Below are 19,939 nucleotides of genomic sequence, written 5' to 3'. Positions count from 1 at the left end.
ATATATATATATATATATATATATATATATAGTAGGCAAAGAGGGATTCTTCAGGCTACCTTTCAAACGTAAAGAACTTGAGTGGTGCTACAAGGTAAACAGAACAAGTATTTTATTTCGACAGGTTCGATCAGTGGACCGATCTTCATCAGGGTTTACAAAACAAAACAAAAAAAAAAGATCGGTCCACCGATCGAAACTGTCGAAATAAAATACTTGTTCTGTTTACCTTGTAGCACCACTCAAATTCTTTATATATATATATATATATATATATATATATATATATATATATATATATATTTTCTATGCTTCACATGTGAAGCCTCCAGTGATCCTTTTTAAGGTTTTGGCACACCATACAGGTGCTCGCACTAGCTCAGCTGTTGCAGTGTTGCTCCTGGTTAAATCTGTTGATGGCTTCCGCCACTGCACTCGACACTGGGCAGTGAGGCCCGTTTGTTCTTCAGGACACAATCCCAGATTGTGGCCAGTCTGTGTACTGCTACGCGCTTGCACCATCATGCTCATATGGCCCTGGTAGGTTTTGTGGCGTAAACTGCAGTGCCAAACAGTCGTCATTGCAAAAAAGTCGGAAAAGGATGTTGCTGCCTCACCTATGCTTAGAAATGGCCTTCATTGCTGAGACATCCGCCTTGAATGGCGTCATTGAGGTATGGCTTGTCAACCTCGGCAAAAGAAATTCGCTCTTAGTACGTGCTGCAGGTCGAACATGTGAACGGAAGCTTGGCACAGAGCACATACTCCCTGCCTTGGTCCATAACTTCACTGCCCAGCAGATTGAGCTTGCGTTTTGTTGTTCACTGCAATGCCAAGCACTTCTTCACGTTGCTTGGCACATGCTGTGTGGTCACTACCTCCCCAGCTGAAAAGAAAACATGGCTGGTATGATTTAGCGATCCCTGTTCCTTTATTTTCTGCCCTCATTATCATCCACTGCTTATGGCTGGCTGATCCCATTGCTAACACAGGCGGAATGCCACTCTGACCTCTCACGGAGCTTGAAAAGGAACAGCGTCAGAAATGGTATCACTACAAAATCTTAACCCACTATTGATGCAGTCTGGCCAGCAGTCGAGAGAAGGGTCGACGAGGTGTCCTCCCTGATGTGCTAGGTTGCAGGTCGATACTCCGATGTAGCAGATAATGCTGGGAGTGCAGCATGCCTTGCCACCCTATGCATTCCATGGTTGCCTTCGTTGCTTGCCAAACGCATGAGCCTTGTTGAGACAATCTCCAGAGATTTGGGCAGTGAAAGGAAGTTGGTCAGTCAAACAACGTAGTCGTGAAGCAAGCGGCTGGATGACCATGAAACAGCATAGCAATCAGACGCCAAGAAGCTCGGCTGGCAATGTGAGTGCCAAGAAAAACAAAGGTGCCGGGCTAGTATGAGGCGGATGTGCACTCTGGTCGATCACCTGCTTGAAGATGACCTTCAGAAAAGGCATGATGGCGTCCGTCCGTCCCAAGTAGCACGTAGCTAGCAGTCAAGTGGAACGCATCAAACCAATGCCTCTCGTCAAACTATTGAGAAAGCTAAGCGCAACAGGAAAAGAGAAACCCTGTGAGCGGTGTCTGCTCTTCCATGAACTACCGATGCTCCCCGCAAGCGCCGCCGTTCTGAGGGTGCCGCCGCGAATAGAACAGCAGCACGTCCATCAACTATTGACACCCTCTCATGAGTATTGTGTGCACTGTAAAACTCTCAAAAATGTGAAAAACCCTTCCGAAAAGCTAACAAACACGCGGGATAGCAAAAAGCTACGGGTAGGGCCATAGAGCAAACATAAAATTGTAACTACGTTGTAGCTCCCGTTGGGTCTCGCTTTTTTGGCGGTGCCATGTTTTGGTTTTGATTGTAAGTCAACCCCCACTTCAGATTTTCAAATTAAAAAAGAAAGTGGTTGACTTACAATCGTGTAAATACTGTATGTTGTGAGTGCACAAATATGAAACATATTGGCGTGTGTTCAGTTATTTCGCATCCACCCAGGCATGCATAATGGCAGTTTCAAAAATGTTTTTCAGTTTCGCGGAAATTCTTGCGTGTATAAATTTTCAGCTGTAAACATGCCCTAGACTGTCGCTTAAGTTCTTGCAATGTCTCCTGTGTTTATTCATTTATTCAAATAGCCTAAAGGCCTCTACGGGCATTACATATGGTTGTTACAGTAAATCGAGATTACAGTTCACATTCAAACAGATAATGCATGGTAACATAAAACAAACGAAAAACCTGAAGAGCAGCACATCGAACACTGTGATAGCCTAAAGCAAACCCATGTGCACAAAGAACATCAAAATAGGGTACCGCCTGGACCAGTTCACGGGCTGCTGCACCCTGTCATTAGTTTGAGCTGCGCAACAATGGCACCCTCGGACCCATGCCATCGTTTGATAAGGTGCTGGGTTGGTTCACACATTTTCTGCACCCTATCAGCTGTCAGTTTTAGCTTGATGCAGATGCACTGTCGAGAGCAAAGGTCGTGAGACCACAGCATCAACAAAAAAAAAAAAAAAAATTTATTTCATTTAGGACAGCCGTGCAGTGTGAAATTGTCTTAATGCATGACGTTGGTCAAACAGGCGCACGTAGGCAGTACCACTTGATTTCGGCCTTTATGCCAAGGTTGCAAAAAAAAATTCTTTTTAGCGGGACCTCTGGTCTCCAAACTTATGCTCTCGGCTGTACAGGGTTGTATCTGCAGGCACAGCACACATGCCGGTGAAGTATGCTTGCTGTGCCTAAGTAATTGCGGGGTATTTTTGCCGCAGAAGCCTATCATAGCTGCGGTTTCGGAACTCTCAAGCTTGTGCACTTCACTCGCACAAAACATAAGAGCTGCACCGCGTCTGCTCTTCTGCATCTCTTTTAGACTGTCTTATTGTGCCTGCACCTCTAAATTAAGCTGCACAATTTATTAACTTCTCGTGCACTGTTGCAAACTGTCTCAGAGGGCGCAGGTGAATTGATTGTACCTAGTCTGGTTAAAAAAAAAGCAAGACACAACACACTGGTGGCACGTAGAAAAGAAAAAGAAATTGTAGGTGTGTACATAAAAAGCAGTGTGAGAGGCAATTAGTGCAGATTGAGGCAATGTATGTATTTCAATGCTCTATTGCTTTGCCTTTTGGAGTGTGTAACCAGTGGTTTTTATTGACAATTTTGCAGGTGAACGAGAATGGCAAGATCACTCGCCTGTGGCGAGAGTGTCCCGGCGAGTACTGTGGAGTGGGTGTCATCATGGCCGCACACTTTGACAGGCAGTACTGTGGCAAGTGCTGCTTGACCTATGTCTACAACAAGCCCAGTGAGGAGTAGACGTTGTGGCCACCCGCTGCTGCTGCTTCATGTAAAATAAAAACCCACGCCGAAAACCTTGTGTCGACTTTTTCTGTGTAGTGGCATTCCATAAGCCATGGGTGATCTGCAATTAGTGAGCATTCTGTAACCCACTCAGTCATATAATGCTTCATTGGGGCTAGTTTGAATAGCATAATTAGAATGCATCACAGCAGAGGTAAGAACAATGACCGAGGTCATGATTGGCACAGTTCACATTCTCTTGGCAGTCATACTTTTGTGTGTGAGCTGTTGTATATTTTATTTGCCCATCTTTCATTTACTGTGCATAGTTGTTTGTGCACTGCTTCACTTACCTTGTATTGTAATAAATTCGTCGGAAGCAGTTTGTCTCTGCTCGTATGAGCTCTGCTGTGCTGTATTCTATCAGTTGCATTTACTGTGCCATACGTGCAAGAATTACTAGCTTAATTGCAAAGTGTGGCGCATTGTTAAAGCACTGTTCCTTGTGCACGCTTTGCCTTCATCTTGTCCTGTTGGACCCCCTTCAACGTGCACCATGTGAATGCGGTAAGTATACGCAACTGAGCTTGTGGCTGTACCCTTTGTGATCGGTGAGTATTATGTTCAAACGGAAGGGGATTTTTTTTTTAATACAAAAAAAAAAAGCTAAAGCGGCCCACCACTTGGAAAGATAATTTCCCATCACCGTAGTTTCCGGCAGATTAGTCATCAGCAAATGACTTCGAGGGGCTTGTCTCCATGGCCCACAGGAACAGCAGCCACCCGACCCACCGTGGCATTGACCAAAACATGCGCGTTGTTGATCGTGCAAGGTGGATGTGTAAACCAGTTGAGATAAGCAAGAGACGTTTAGGATATAGGCAGGAAAGAAGGGGGGGGGGGGAGATTGATAGGACCGCATCCGTCACAGGCATAGGTAACGACAGTGAAGGTAGATTAGAAGTGGCGAAGAAAGTAAAAGATAAACGATACTTAAGATGCCAGACTGAAAGCACGTGTGACATGCCTGATCAGCTCGAGCAGGCTAGGTGCACGAATATTTGTCGCCGCCCTGTTTCAAAGGGGATCCTAATAAATGATCGCATTAATAACGGCTTTGTCTGCTCTTTGCTCATGCTTTATAAGTAGTTGGTAAGAGATAAAGTGCCCCAAATCCTCGGTCCATATATTCGCTGCACTTGCTTGCTGACCAGGTGCATGGCGCCGTGCACACGAGGCTATCGTAGCTCTCGGTGATGTTTGCCGACATAGCGGGCGTTTTCGGTGAACGCGGAAGCGCTCCCTAACCTCTTCGACAAGGTTTCAACACAGCCGGAATAGAGTGGCACGTTAGTTCACATCTGTCGCATGTGCTTCGTTATGCCCTCTGCCAATCGTGACCTTCGTTTACCTTTCAAAAGCGTTCAGTGAAATAGCAAAAGAAGAACTTGCGGAGTCGGTCGGCCCCCCGCCTGGGACTCAATCATGGTATTTCTGGCAGAGAACGCATATGAACCCATTGCGAGACGAACAGCGGAGTCCGAAAAACGGGCACCGGTAGGTTGAAGCTTCGATTGCATCGACAACGGTGCATATATACCATTCCTTCCTATAGTTGCCTTTGATCGCCATGCTTAGCCCAGTACGGTGTTGTCTGTTTGAGGTATACCGAAAGTTCAGCTGTAGGCTTCATCATTGATCAAATTACGACCCTGTGTTCGGCAAACAAAAACCGTACCCAGGAATTTTGTAGCATTGCCCCTGCGGTTATTTGACTAACTTCACCGCAGTGCTATGGTGCCTCGCAGTGCACCGGCGTAACTCAACGGTCAGCATTTCAAAACGTGGCATTTCAAAAGGCCGCCCGCATTTCAACAACTTTCAGTTAACAACGTCAAGTGGTTACGCGCTTCTAATAATCTGCATACTTACTGCACTTATTCTAAACGTTACTGTTGTGGTATAGCAGTATTTTAATCCTGACCAAAACACTGATATAACGCAGCAAAGACGTTGTGCCTAAGTCCCGTAATTACGCTTGTTAATAAAAGGGGCTTACCCTCTCGACCTTGCTTACTGAAAGTTGCTGAAATTCGAAAGCCCTTCTGAAATGTGTTTTGAAATACTGCTGCACTGTGGTTCTTTAGTGCAATGCGGTGAAATTCGAATGATGGCCGCAGGGGCAATGTGTAAAATTCACGAACATGTGTTCTCGTCAGGGCCTTAACTGGGGAAGGAAGGGGAGGGAGTCCTAATATATATGCGTCTTCACAGGGACCACTAGTTGCCAAAACTTGCAAACACTGTACCTTTCCTGATATTGCTTATCTTTTCTTCCTTTGCTCAAGCCTTCCCTTTTACAAGGCCACCTCAGCTATACCTGTCCAGCCCGCGCGCTTTGTCGGTCGTAAGACCTTGTTGTGAACGGCTGAAAATACCACGTTTACGATCGAACGCCTGCATTCCGTCCTACAGTAATCCCTCAATAATCCGCGCCGTCCTTGCCAGGTGAACCCGCGGCGCGTATCAGCTATGACGCACAAAGCCTGGCAGAGGTCACGAACGATTACTACTCTGAAGGTTCGAAAGAGGATTACAAGCTACAGTGCCGCCAAAGTGCGTGCTTGCCAATCTTCTAAGTACGCGCAAAGGACGGCAGATTGGCGCTGGTGCTATTATGTCTCTCGTGCCTCGAAGTCAACAGAAATACGCGCGGCCGATCATCGAGTCTGGACTCCGCGTATACATGGAAAATGAAATCAGCTTTCTTTTTTAGCACTCATTCGCGAAGCGGGAACGCGGTAACATCGCTTCACTCATGCTCAAACAAGAGCATATATAGTGTGCTAACCTTGAGTAAATTATTTTTAGTCGTTCAGGTTAGTGTCTGATCACGAGTAACATTTCATCATGCGTTAGCTGGTCCGTTCACGAAGTGACGAACATGTCGTCGCAGACAGAGTTGCACCAATAGAAATTTAGAGGCGGATGCATTGAGGACGGTTGCGCTCGCTTCGAAATAACATTTGCAAGATATGACTGCATGTCCGAGCGAAATAGACGACAAAGCGAGCCAGTGAACGAGCGGGGCGACCGCACGTTTTCTTTGCGAGTGCTCCACTGCCGCATCTAAGGTCTAAACCTTCGCACTTTTAAAGCTCACGCGAATTAGCACGTACGCCTCAAAGACCCATGGTGCTGTCGTTCGCCTAAAAACGCGCCCCGTAACTCGCTTTAGCGAGAGTAAGCACGTTTGTTATCGGTGACTTTGTTTCGCAAATCCTCCGGCCGTCCGTCAACGACGAACGCGAACGAAAGAGGCAAACGAAGCTATCCGCTCTAAAGAAGGCTATAGCAAGTAACCGCAAAAGGCAGAGAGTTGCTTTAAGGCCCGTTATCAAGAGCAAGCGCTCCAAACTGCGTGGCAGTGCCCCGCCATTCTTTTTCGTTCGTGATTCCTGTCCAGGAACGCGCCGAGTGTTATCATTATGCAAAGAGGTGAGGCGTGCAGACAGGACACAAGAGAAGTGGACAACACGAGCGTTCACAGTGTCCACTTCTCTTCTCTTGTGTCCTGTCTGCACGCCTCACCTTTTTGCATAATGAATCCTTACCAACTAGCTCAGCTTTTTGTCGTCCTAAGAGTGTTGTCAGCCTCATTTTCTTTCGATTTTGTCAATCCGCGCTTTGCGAATCATCCTGGAGCATTTTCGCGTTGTAAAGGAAGGGAATCTGTAACCACGAGCACGCACGGAAGCCATATAACGTGTCTCTCAGCTAACGTTGGCCACGCCGTTAAAATAAAAGAAAATAGTAAAAAAAAAGAAGGAAGCGAAGGCGGAATTCGCAGAGGGGAAGGAGGAGGAGCCCGACAGGGCGCGTCGATGGGGACCACGGAACGGAGACGCCGACCTACCAGGGACTCCTTAGCCATCTTGATGACGGTTCGTCGTCATAGGGACGCTTGATCGTCGGTTCGTTCACCTTACTACCGGCGCGCCTAATGCGTTTAGATATCAGAGCAGGGTGTTCTGGGAAATCCAAGAATCACGCCACCTTGTCTTGTCGGCTCCAACAACGGCCTGTCTAGGGACAACTGGGGCGGCCGTTTGAAATTCGACGAGACTGGCTGCCGGCCTCCTCGGGTGCCATTTTTAAACCGTTGGCACGTTTGCGACTAAATGCGCGTAGCCGCGCAGTATTTAGCCCGGCACTGGATTGCGCGCATCGTTCGAAATTGTTCGAATGGCGCGTTTGAAGACGTTTAGGCGGCGAGGTCGCGCGCCATGCTTGCGGAGAAAGTGGGTGCGATCTTCGGCGCGCCTGAGACTCCTCGCTTGCAATTAATTGGAGTCCGCTCGCTGTCAGCATATCGAGAAGCGCTCGGATGCTGCGCAGCGCGCGAAATTTACCGACCATGGGCCATCATAACCTTGCCAGATCGAGGGCGGACATTGCGATGGCGAGATCGATGCCGTGATGGAGTGACAGACACCCGAAATCGCAAGAAAAAGAGGGACAGCATTTTTGGCGGGAAGAAGCAGGTCGGCCGAGCAACGGAATTCGACACTGTGAGATCTTGCGCGTCGTCTGGCGTTTCAGTGGCCTCTTCGGGTCGTTTTTTTTTTATAAACTTGGACTCGCGAACGAGGACAGACGTGGAGACGTGGGCCCGGCTGTACGAGTGACGAGTTTCAACGCAGCCTAACCCAGGTGAGAGTTATTAGAGAGTTTTAGAATAGGGGCCCCAATATATTGGGGCCCCAAAGAGATTTGCGGGTGTTAGCGTTGGGGCACGCAGGAGTGAAGAGTTTTAGAATAGGGTTTTACGTTTGCGGATAGCGTCTTGCGCTGACAACGCCACTACGGCGTCAAAGAAAAGCTATTAGAAATAATTAAATAAAATATACCATTTTATGATATGAATAGTAAATTTGACTTACGTGTATTCGCGTTTAATTACAATTTAGAGGTTATTCTTCAAGCAGCAAACAATTAGTTGTGCTTAGTTTTGTGCAACAAAACCAACTTTACGTGCCTTCACCAGCCAAGCTTAGCCGTGTTAGGCCTACGAGCCATAAAATCCACACTCGAATTCGGAATCAGCGGCGTCTAATGAATGAATCTTCATAACACACGTTAGTTGAGAGAAAGCGATAACTGCAGTCACTTCTCCTAGCTTGCGAACTTCACGCGTTACCGCGAATCGAACCCGGTTTGGTGCTAGGTTAGAGCCGTCGCTTCGATGGGTGCCGCCATGTTTGTTGACGCAAAGCTTTTGGGAACGCTATTTGAGCTCCCGCTAAATCGGTGAAGTAGCGTTCCCAACGCAAAACCCAAACGCAGTTTGCGTCTCGCGCATGCGCAGTGGCTTCGACGCTATTTCTTTGGGGCCCCAAAACGTTTGGGGCCCCTATTCTAAAACTCTCTATTTAATTACGTGCAAATGCGGCATTCCGCAGCGCGTGTAAAAAAAAAAAAAGTAAAAAGACTGCACAAGGTCCTGGCCTGTGACAAAAGGGACGAAAATCGCAAGAATATATATTATTAACAACAGTTCAGTAATTCGATCGCGGGTTTGGATGAGCGCGTTATTCTAGCTGTTTGCCGTTATCAGCTGTTACGTACAGTCGCGATCAAAAGCTTGGGGACCAAAGTTGCTGCGATTTTTTTTTACTTCGCAGCCTGGGCATTCCGGCTGAAATCAAGAGCGCACGCGTACGCGCGCGTTTCTTAAACGAATTCGGGGCCGCGGAGCTGCGCTCGAATATATTAAACTTTCATTGCTGATGCCGCGGTCCGCAAGGTTTTTATCGCGACTCTAAGCGCGGTACGTATTAATTTGTGTCTCCGCTAGCGTATAGTTTGTTTGCCGTTTGTTTCGCGTCGGCGCTTCGTGAAATCGGTTGCATTGTGCGCTGCCGTCCAAGATGGCGGACCTTCGCCGACGGTCGCTTGAACAATGGCGGCCTCCTTGTCCGTGCGGCGGGTCTCTGGGCATGGCGCGTCTTCGTGCCTAGCACGTTCGGACAAGGCTCCACCGGAACGCGTGCGCTGTGGTTCGAACAACACTTGTCGGCGAGCGAAATTGTGCGCACCGATCTCGTCGTCACTAATGTCTGAACATTTCGAACCGTTTCACCGTTACGTCTACCGCGATTTCAAATAATGGAGGTCCGCCGCTTAGGCTCTGTCGGCTTTCGCCGAGGATTCTGCTTGTTCATGGTTAACGTAACCTTGCTGCGTCTGTGCGTGTGAAATGCAATCGGTTGCGGGCGTATAATTTGCGCTGCTGCTTTGGGTCCGAATAAATGCGGGAAAATTTGTAAGTGCTTCATCTGTGATCAGTCACGACCGCTTGTCGTTTATTAACGAACGATCATGTCTTCTCACCCGTAATAACTGCAAGTCTGCATCATTCTCGTAAAAGCTTGCCATCGTACAAACTCCGCGAGAAAGTTTATTTCGTTTCATTGCTCGAAAAAAATTTCGCTGCCCGGCAAGTCACGAATGGGCGCGTTTATCGCCCTAGGGATTTGTCTGGCGTCAAAAGCTCCTGGCCCGGGCACAAGCGTGCCCCAGGCCCTACGATTCGTATCCGCGCCCAGGCTTGGCAGTTCAAATTCTGTGGTACCTATAACGGTCTGATCTAGGGGAGACCTGGCTAAAACCCTGGCGCCGTGGAGGTCGGACCGGTAGTTGACCGTTGGCTTCCGAGGTGTGCAGACGTCGAGATCGCAGGACCGACCGAACTTTCTTTGTGGTGGTGCGAGCCGGCCCCGGTCAACGGACTTTGTTCGAGACACCGTGATCGTGCGCGTGGTTTGGAACTGTGCCGGCCCGTTCGCTGCCTAGGTGGGGGAGACTTGGAACTTGCGGACAAGGACCGACTACGAGCGGCTTCGACGCAGCGTAACGCAGGTGAGTGGGCGATTCGCTAAACCTTGCGGCCGACGGCGACTTGCGTTCCGGGAAGCCCTTTGTTTAAACTCGCCGCAGTTGGGTGGCCATTAATTCGGTATATTCTAAGGCACTCGTTAGCGTGCGTTCATATTTCTCGGCGCAAACACGTTGTTTTTCTGAGATCTTTATTTCGGTTGATAGGTGACCGAAGCGATGAGGGATTGCTGCGCGTGCTAAATTCGGTCTGCGGCGGGTTTAACGAGAGCGGGCGGACTGAGATGGCCGGTGGCTTCGTCGGGGCTTTGTTCTCCCGGTGTAACGAGCGGCGGCGCGACTCGTTGGCGTTGCGCTGGCCGGCCATCTTGATCACGCCGGCGTTGTGAGATCTAGGGGTGATCGAGTGAGATGTTCGTGGAGATTGCAGTGCGGGTGCGCGACACCGTGCTTGTTTAATTTAATGGTTTAATTAAAGGTTTATTTGAATGCTTATTGTTTATTTAAATTGTTTATTTAAATTAAATGCTTGTTTAATTTAATTAGTAATAGCGAATGCTTACTGCAATTTAAAGTTTGCGGAAAAGTTTGTGAATACTTAATGAAATTATGCGAACCTATACTTGCCAGTCTACTTGGCTAACGTTATAGCGATGCTTCGCCTTCCCTGCTTTTAAAGTGCGAAACATTCACCGAGTGAAGACAGCTTTCGTATTTTTTTTCATTTGTCGAAATTTTTTAATGAGTTTGTTTAAATTATTTTATTTTTCATTTTGTTTTTCGCGGTGCAGTTCGCGCTGGGGGGGGGGGGGGGGGGGGAGTGACGTTGCCGTTAGAGAGCTTCGAGTGCTTGTGGATCGATTACGAAAAAAAATCTTGACGTGACTACTCATAAGTGATGTTTAATGCACGTGTGAAAAGTAAAAAAAAAACACATTTATAGAAAATAGATGCATCGCGCATTTCGAGACGAGGTACAAAAGCGAGCGTACATCCAAGGCATGTGATAGCGTCGATTAATAAAACAATTCTTTGTCGTGCAGTAATAAGGATGGCCGTTTACACACGGCGCGGTGTTCTTGGTAATATGATAGGCTTTCGAGATTTCCCGTGTGGTTTGGTTAGGGTGACGGAAAAACACGATCGTGTTTGCGAAGATGAGTTTGCACGGACACGATTTGCAATGTGAGGCATGATGGAGAGGATGGCGCGCCGTCTAATGAATTTCTGTGCTCCCTGAGGGAAACGTTGACACATCGGCATGCTTGGCCGTTGTGCATATGACCACAACTTCCGGGAATTTAATGTGCTGCTCTTGAGACGCAATCGAGAAAACGTATAATATGTTTGTGACTGCATTTTCTAAAGTAAGAAAAATGCGGGTGTCGTCCTGCTATTCAATGTGAAGCAAAAAAAAGAAAAAATTGGCAGTTATTTCCTACGTACATAATGTTTCACACGCCATAAAAAAAATATGTGGCAGTGCGTTATGGCGTTCGGGCGGCCAAAGAGGCCGATTTGTGAACGTACGCCTCAGAGAGCGCAGAAATTTATTAAAAGTCGCGATATCCTCTCATTTTGCGTCAGATTGTCAATCGTGTCCGTGCGAACCCATTTTCGAAAATACGGTCGTTTTGTTCCGTCACCCTAACCAAGCCACACGAGAATTCTCGGAAGCTTATATCACGAAGAACGCCGCACTGTGTGCAAGTCAGCCATCCATATTACTGCATGACGAAGTATTCAGTTTTATTAATCGATGTTTACACGTGCCTTGGACGTACGCTCGTTTTCGCACGTCGTCTTGGCATGCGCGATGCGTCTATTTTCTATACCCGCTTTTTTTTTTTTCGTACGTGCATTAAACATCAGTTGTGTGAGTGAACGCGTGTGGCGTGTTGATTCTATATATGTCCTGTGTGTTCATAGCGCTGCAAGATTTTATAACAATGCTTTACCAACCAGCCCACCTGTCCATCCTTTTGCTTGTGTGTGGGTCGATTAGTATTCATGACTGAGTAACGAATTCCGAGATGCTGGGATAGTCGGCTGGCTCCGTATCCCCAGACTCGCCGACGCGCAATACACATCGCTGCCGGCTCTCAACGTCAGGTCGCTGCGTCTGCGCGCGGTGGACGTGGTCCACGATGTCCTATACTTAAACGGGTATCCGTCTTGTGCCTCTGCGATACGTGATCCGATTTCTTCGTTCAAGTCGACGGCTACGCCGGCGTCTCGCGCACGCGCCCGTCGACTCGACTCGTCAGCTGGCGGGGTCGCCGTGTACGTGAGGAGCTACGTAGCCGCCGCCGGCCGTGCGACGTTTCGTCCACCACCGAAACAAAGAACGAGAATTCGTCTTGCTTTACTAGGCGCGAACACATAGAAGCAAGAAAGGAGATGGGACAGAGCGCCACTTACAACTGTTTTAATTGAAGCAGTTGTAAGTCGCGCTCTGTCCCGTCTCCTTTCTTGGTTCTGTGTGTGTTCGCGCCTAGTAACCAAGATGAATTGTGAGCAAGCCGCCCGACAAAACGTCCTTTTAAGAAGAACGAAAAAGCGGGGAGTTTTCCGCCGACGCGTGTGCCGCTAATACCGCCGGCTAGACGGTCGTTGCACGCCGTGTACGTTCGACCTGCCTCTTCTAAGCGCGACGCATAGAGGACACGGGGAACGACCACTTCGAATGGCTGCTCTACCATCCGGCTGATCGACGATCAAACTGGAGGCCTCGTCGTTGGCGACTTCGACGTGGAGGCGTCGGAACCAGACGGCGATTGGCCGGCCGTCATCGTCTTTGCTCGAACGGTTCGGCCGCTACAGTGTTACGCCGATCCCAAGGTGCCAACGACCGCAAGGCGCTCGCGTTTGGACCTAACCTTCGCCAAGAACCTGACCGTCGTCCTCACCGAACCCCTGGCCGTCTACCAGAGCGACCACAAAGCTGTAGTAACTTGCGTGAAAGAATAAACAATACCAAAATATTTATGCGTCTCTGTCGTACACTATAACATCTATACAGCTTTGCTGCTCATCCACCTTCACATAGTGGAATGGCTGCCAAAATTTTTGGGGTCTTTTTTTCAGTACAGCAATTTACACCATGTTTTTGTAGCTTCCTGCAGTTCCAACAGCTCCACCCTGTTGCGGCGTTGTAGAGTGTGCCGTGATATTACGACTCGCTTTCGGCCCGGCCGGACTGCTCAAACGCGCACGCGTTTGCCGCCACGTTTGTGGTGGTTGCCTGCCTCGTTGCACAGGCGGTACTCGTGCAAGATTTTCCTGAGCCATCGCTCTGAACTGCTGATATTGCTTTCGTAGTTATTGTGTTGTAGTCCGCCTTGGTGTGACCGTTTTTTTCCTGCCCGTACTTTTTCGGTACATGTCACTGTCCTCTGACCTTCAGTACTCTGCGCGGCTTTCTTTGAGTCGATGCACGGCATGGCTTTCTTTAGAATCTTACCATTACTGTGATTAGCATATTTTCTTGCCTAATTTAGCCGTTTTGAGCCTCCCTCTCTTCTGTGTGTCGTGAATAATTTCTTTGCCCAATTAATCGGTTCTCTGCCTCTCTCTTTTGTGTATTACTGTGATTAATTCATTTACCTAATTAAGCAGTTCTGTGCCTCCCTCTTCGGTCTGTTATTGTGATTTGCGGGATTAGCGTCAGCATTCTTTAGAGTCGACATTCCAGGCGGCCCGATGCCACAGATAGGGCTGGCTATGGTGCAGTGTGCTAATTTTCGAATATAATGGCACTAATTATTACCGTAAGATGAATTTGATCTGCTTAGCAACTAATCTTCTCTGATGGGCGCCGGTGAAGCCGCGTCCTAGACGTGTTGCGGTGCGTACTCTCAAATTAACTTGCTTAATTTCCCAAACGTGTGCCGTAAGCCGGCTTTGCCTCATTGTGCCCTTATCCGCAGCGGTGCACCCTTTACAGGCACATTGTGCCATACGTTTAAGGGGAAGCGAGTCCTTGGTACCAAATATCGATTTTTTTTTCTTTTGCGTTTTTTGATACTGCATCTTTTTAGGTTGAGTATGAGTATGCGCCATATTCAAAATACTTATTCCATTTTATTAATCGTGTTGACAGGAAAGTCCGCATGGCCCTTTAAGCCTTCATTTGGCTATGTAACTGTCATCAAAGTAACTTCTGTTAGATGGAAGTTCTCGTTTTGATTTTGTGACTTTCTGCATGCAGGGCATCTTACATTCATCGTTGAGGCCTCTGCAGCTCTCGTGCTCTTTCGTTTGTTTCTGGTGGAACGTGCTCTTAAGAAATAACTCGCGATATTGAGATAACAGATATTGTCACTGGTTTTAATTAGATTAGCATTCTTTGCATACTTCAGGCAGTCTTTGGCCTGTCTGTCTGTCTGTCTGTCTGTCTGTCTGTCTGTCTGTCTGTGCCTGGTCTGCCAGCTTTTGCCGTTATGCATGTAATCGTGGTCGCGATTGCCGTCATGGTATTTCCATCGCCGCCTTTCAAGCTTTCTGATGTGACACGTCTTGCCGTCGTCGTCGCTCCTACGCCGACACAACGGCCCAAGTTGCTTAACATCATGGGACACTAGTTAGGCGCTTGTGGACGTGCTGCCGTCGTGGCCGTTGCGTTGTCGTCATTAAAGCTTTCTCATACGATTCTCATCAAGCCGTCGTCTTCACGCCATCGTCATCACACCGTCGTCGTCATGCAGTTGTCATACGTTCATTGGGACTACATCAACGTCATCCGTCGTTGTCCCGCTATCGTGATACACGTTTCACGGTCGAGTCATCATCAGGCCTTTCTCGTCATACACTCGTCATCATCCCGTTGTCCTCGCACCACTGCAATGCCAGCGTAGACACCACGTCATCATACAGCTGTCGTCGTGCATTCGTCGTCGTACCGTCGTCGTGATGCCGTTGTAGTCGTTCTGACGTTATTCTAACTTCGACTTCTGAGTTGCGTCATGCCATCGTCCTTACGCTATCGTCACACTATTGTCGTAAAACAATTGTCTTCACACTCGTTTAGCGTCATCACTTGTGTACTATCATTCTGTTGTCCTCATGCCATCATCGTCGCAGCGCCTTTGTTGTTCAACATAGAAGGCAAGCCACACGAGACAAGTGCAGTGATTATGTTCTGCATAGCTAGAATTTTTGTCCCACAGCGGTTAGAAATCGAGCAATGAAAGTCTAAGGGAACGACGAACGTATTCACTCGCTTTTCGAGACGAAAACAGTCACTGTGATAAAACTTAGGCGGTTATCGTAATTATTAGGCAGTTATCGTCATTCTTTCGCGTTGTCTTGGTACTGCATCTCTTTAGGTTTTTGTTATTATTATTATTTATTTATCTCGTTTTAATAGTCGCTTCGACCGCAACGGGATGCCCCTTTCGTTAACTCGATTTGGTTATGAAGCGGTCATCATGAACAACATGCTTCAGCGTAACAGAAGTTGTCGTTTCGAATTTGTGACTTTCAGGAAGCAGCGCATATTACATTCATTATAGGGAGGTCTCTGTAGCTCTGGTACGCTGTTCCGTTGTTTCTGGAGGCACGTGCGCTTCATAATATTTCTCGCTATCGAGATAATCGTTATTGTCACTACTTTTAAAGGAGTTCGCATTCTTTGCATACTTCAGGCCATTTTGAGCCGATCCGTCTTATGAGTGCGCCCGTCCGCCAGTCCACGCCATCGTCCGTCTTTCCATCTGTTCACCACTGTGCCCGTCTTTGTCTTTGTCTGTCCGTCTTTACCGTCATTCTTCCTGTCTGTACACATGTCCGTGCCCCCGTGCCTCTGTCCGTCTCTTCGTGCGTCTCTTTGTCTGCGTTTCTATCCTGTCTGCGTGTCTATCCTGTCTGACCGTCTATCCGCCCGTGCGTCCGTCTATATTCCTGTCTAGTTTGTCCAACTTTCTGTTCGTCTCTCCGTATGTCCGCCTGTCCATCTTTCTGTCCATCTCTCCGTATGTCCGCCTTTCCGTCCATCTGTCCTGTCCAGCTGTCAGTGTGTCTTGTCCGTATGTAGGTCATTCAGTCGGTTCTGTCGGCTTGTTTGTCTTTGTATGACTGTCTGACCCTCAGTTCATGTCCGTTTCAGTCTATCTGTTCGCCCGCCCATCACTTTTTCGGTTTGTATGCCTTGTCTGTCTATGTCTGACTGTCTGTCGGTGTCCTTCGTCCGTCTGTCCATCTGTGTGTTTGTCTATGTTTATCCGTTCCTGGTCCACCCGTTTGTTTGTATTTTCCGTGCATCTGTTTGTTCGTACTTCTGTCTGTCCACATGTATGTACGTCTGTTCATGTCTGTCCGTTTGTCAGTCAAGTACAGCTGTATATCTGTTTGTCTTGTCCCTCTGTCTCCGTCCGTCTGTCTTTTGGTCCTATGAATGTGTTTTTTGTTTGTCCGTATGTCTGTCTGTCCTGTCCATCTTTGTTTGTCAATCTGTCTGTGTTGTCCGTCCGTCCGTTTGTATGTCTTTTCCATCCATCTGTCAGTACTTGTGTCTGTCCGTGTGTATGTACGTCTATTCGGTCTGTCAGTCGTTTGTGTCTGTCTTGTCCGTAGGTATATCTGTCCTGTTTGTCAGTGTGTCCGTCCTTTGTCATTCTGTCCGTCTGCCCATGTCTGACCGTCTGTTTGTATATCCGTCTGTCTGTCCGTGTGTCCGCCTTTCCGTCTATCTGTCCTGTCGATCTGTTAGTGTATCTTGTTCATATGTATGTCATTCAGTCTGTTCTGTCGGTTCGTTTGTCTTTGTCTCTATGGCTGCCTAGCCCTGAGTTCGTCTTCGGTCTTTGTCTATCTGTCCGTCTGTTCGTCCGCCCATCACCTTTTCTGTTTGTCTTGTCTGTCTGCATGTCTGACTGACTGTCTGTCAGTGTCCTTCCGGCCGTCTGTCCATCTGTGTGACTGTGTTTGTTTCCTGTCCGTCCGTTTGTCTTTTCCGTCCATCTGTTCGTCGGTACTTCTGTATGTCCACATGTATGTACGTCTGTCCATGTCAGTCCGTTTGTCAGTATAGTACAGCTGTGTATCTGTTTGTCTTGTCCCTCTGTCTGTCTCCGTTCGTCGGTCTTTTGGTCCTATGAATGTTTCTTTTGTTTATCCGTATGTCTGTCTGTCCTGTCTGTCTTTTCCGTCCGTCCGTTTGTATGTCTTTTTCATCCATCTGTCTACTTCTGTGTCCGTATGTATGTCCGTCTATACGGTCTGTCAGTCGCTTGTGCCTGTCTTGTCCGTCTGTATATCTGTCCTGTCCGTCCTTTCTGTCATTCTGTCCTGTCTGTACACACGTTCGTCCGCCCGTGTCTGACCATCTGTTTGTATATCCGTCTGTCTGTCTGTATGTCCGCCTTTCCGTCCATCTGTCCTGTCGATCTGTTAGTGTACCTTGTTCATATGTATGTCATCCAGTCTGTTCTGTGGGTTTGTTTGTCTTTGTCTCTATGGCTGCCTGGCCCTGAGTTCGTCTTCTGTCTTTGTCTATCTGTCCGTCTGTTCGTCCGACCATCACTTTTTCTGTTTGTTTGTCTTGTCAGTTTCTGTATGTCTGTCTGTCAGTGTCCTTCCGGCCGTCTGTCCATCTGTGTAACTGTCTGTGTTTATCTGTTTCCTGTCCGTCCGTTTGTCTTTACCGTCGATCTGCTTATCGGTACTTCTGTCTGTCCACATGTGTGTACGTCTGTTCATGTCAGTCCGTTTGTCAGTATAGTACAGCTTTGTATCTGTTTGTCTTGTCCCTCTGTCTGTCTCCGTTCGTCGGTCTTTTGGTCCTATGAATGTTTCTTTTGTTTATCCGTATGTCTGTCTGTCCTGTCTGTCTTTTCCGTCCGTCCGTTTGTATGTCTTTTTCATCCATCTGTCTACTTCTGTCTGTCCGTATGTATGTACGTCTATACGGTCTGTCAGTCGTTTGTGTCTGTCTTGTCCGTCAGTCTGTGTGTCCGTCCTTTCTGTCATTTTGTCCTGTCTAAACACATGTTCGTCCGCCCGTGTCTGACCGTCTGTTTATATATCCGTCTGTCTGTCCTTCTGTCGGCCCGTCCGTCTCTCCGTATGTCCGCCTTTCCGTCCATCTGTCCTGTCGATCTGTTAGTGTATCTTGTCCACATGTATGTCAATCAGTGTGTTCTGTCGGTTTGTTTGTCTTTGTCTCCATGGCTCTCTGGCCCTCAGTTCGCCTGTGTTTCAATCTGTCTGTCGGTTCCTCCGCCCATCACTTGTTCTATTTGTTTGTATTATCTGTCTGTATGTCTAACTGTCTGTCAGTGTCCTTCCTTCCGTCTGTCCATCTGTTTGACTCTGTGGTTATCTGTTTCCGGTCCGTCCATTTGTCTTTTACGTTCATCTGTTTGTCGGTACTTCTCTCTGTCCACGTGTATGTACGTCATTCGGTCTGTTAGTCCCTTTGTTAGTCTTGTCCATCCGTTTATCTGTTTGTCTTGTCCCTCTGTCTGTCTCCGTCCGTCCGTCTGTATTTATTTTCGGCCATGTGGTTGTGCGTCTCTGTCGGTACATTTTGAGTACGTATGTATGTATGTATGTATGTATGTATGTATGTATGTATGTATGTATGTATGTATGTATGTATGTATGTATGACTGTCTGCCAGTGTCCTTCCGTCCGTCTGTCCATCTGTGTGTGTCTGTTTATCTGTTTCTGGTCCGTCCGTTTGTCTGTCTTTTCCGTCCATCTGTTTGTCTTTTCCGTCGATCTGTTTGTCGGTACTTGTCTGTCTACATGTGTGTACGTCTATTCGGTCTGTCAGTTTGCTTGTCAGTCTTGTACATCTGTATATCTGTTTGACATGTCCCTCTGCCTTTCTCCGTCCGTCTGTCCTTTGGTCTTATGAATGTGTTTTTTGTTTGTCCGTATGTCTGTCTGTCCTGTCTATCTTTGTTTCTGTCTGTCAATCTGTCTGTCGGTCTTGTCCGTCCGTTTGTCTATGTGTATTTTCCATTCATCTGTCTGTACTTCTGTTTGTCCGTGAGGATGTGCTCGGTATGTCAGTCGTTTGTGTCTGTCTTGTCCGTCTATATCTGTCCCGTCCCTCCGTCCCTTTGTGTGTCTTTTCCATCCAACTGTCTGTACTTTCTGTACGTATTTATGTACGTCTATTCTGTCTGCCAGTCGTTTGTGTCTGTCCTGCCCGTCTGTCTGTGTGTCAGTCTTTTCTGTGCTGTGTGTACGCATGTCCGTCCGCCCATGTGCCTGACCGTCTGTTCGTATATCCGTCCGTTCGTCCACTTTTGTCCTCCTGTCGGCGCGTCCGTCCATCTTTGTCTGTCTGTCCACCTTTCTGTCCATCTGTCAGTGTCTATCTTGTCCATCTGTATGTCATTCAGTCTGTTCTGTTGGTATGTATTTCTGTCTGTATGCCTGTCTACGCCTCAGTTCGTATGTCTGCCCATCTGTCTTTCAGTCTGTCTATCCGTCTGCTCGTCCGCCCATCCTTTCCTGTTTCTTCTGTCTGTCCGCATGTATGTATGTCTGACTGACTGTATGTCAGTGTCCTTCCGCCCGTCTGTCCATCTGTGTTTGTCTTTGTTTATCTGTTTCCGGTCCGTCCTTTCGTCTGTCTTTTCCGTCCATCTGTTTGGCGACAATTCTGTGCGTCCGCATGTATGTACGTCTATTCGGTATGTCAGTCTTGTCCATCTGTATATCTGTCTTGTCCCTCTGTCTGTCTCCGTCCGTCTGTCTGTT

The 19,939-nt window shown here is 47.7% G+C and overlaps 1 pseudogene; it reads left to right on the top strand.

Moving 5' to 3' along the window:
- LOC126543135 (ribosome biogenesis protein NSA2 homolog) overlaps positions 1-3,399 on the top strand; it is a 41,936-nt pseudogene extending 38,537 nt beyond the window's left edge.
- The last annotated feature ends 16,540 nt before the right edge of the window (positions 3,400-19,939 follow it).

This window comes from Dermacentor andersoni, chromosome 10 (assembly GCF_023375885.2).
Source record: "Dermacentor andersoni chromosome 10, qqDerAnde1_hic_scaffold, whole genome shotgun sequence".
Taxonomy (NCBI): Eukaryota; Metazoa; Arthropoda; class Arachnida; order Ixodida; family Ixodidae; genus Dermacentor; species Dermacentor andersoni.
The sequence above is the reverse complement of the archived record's forward strand: the minus strand, read 5'-3'. Positions and strand labels throughout refer to the sequence as shown.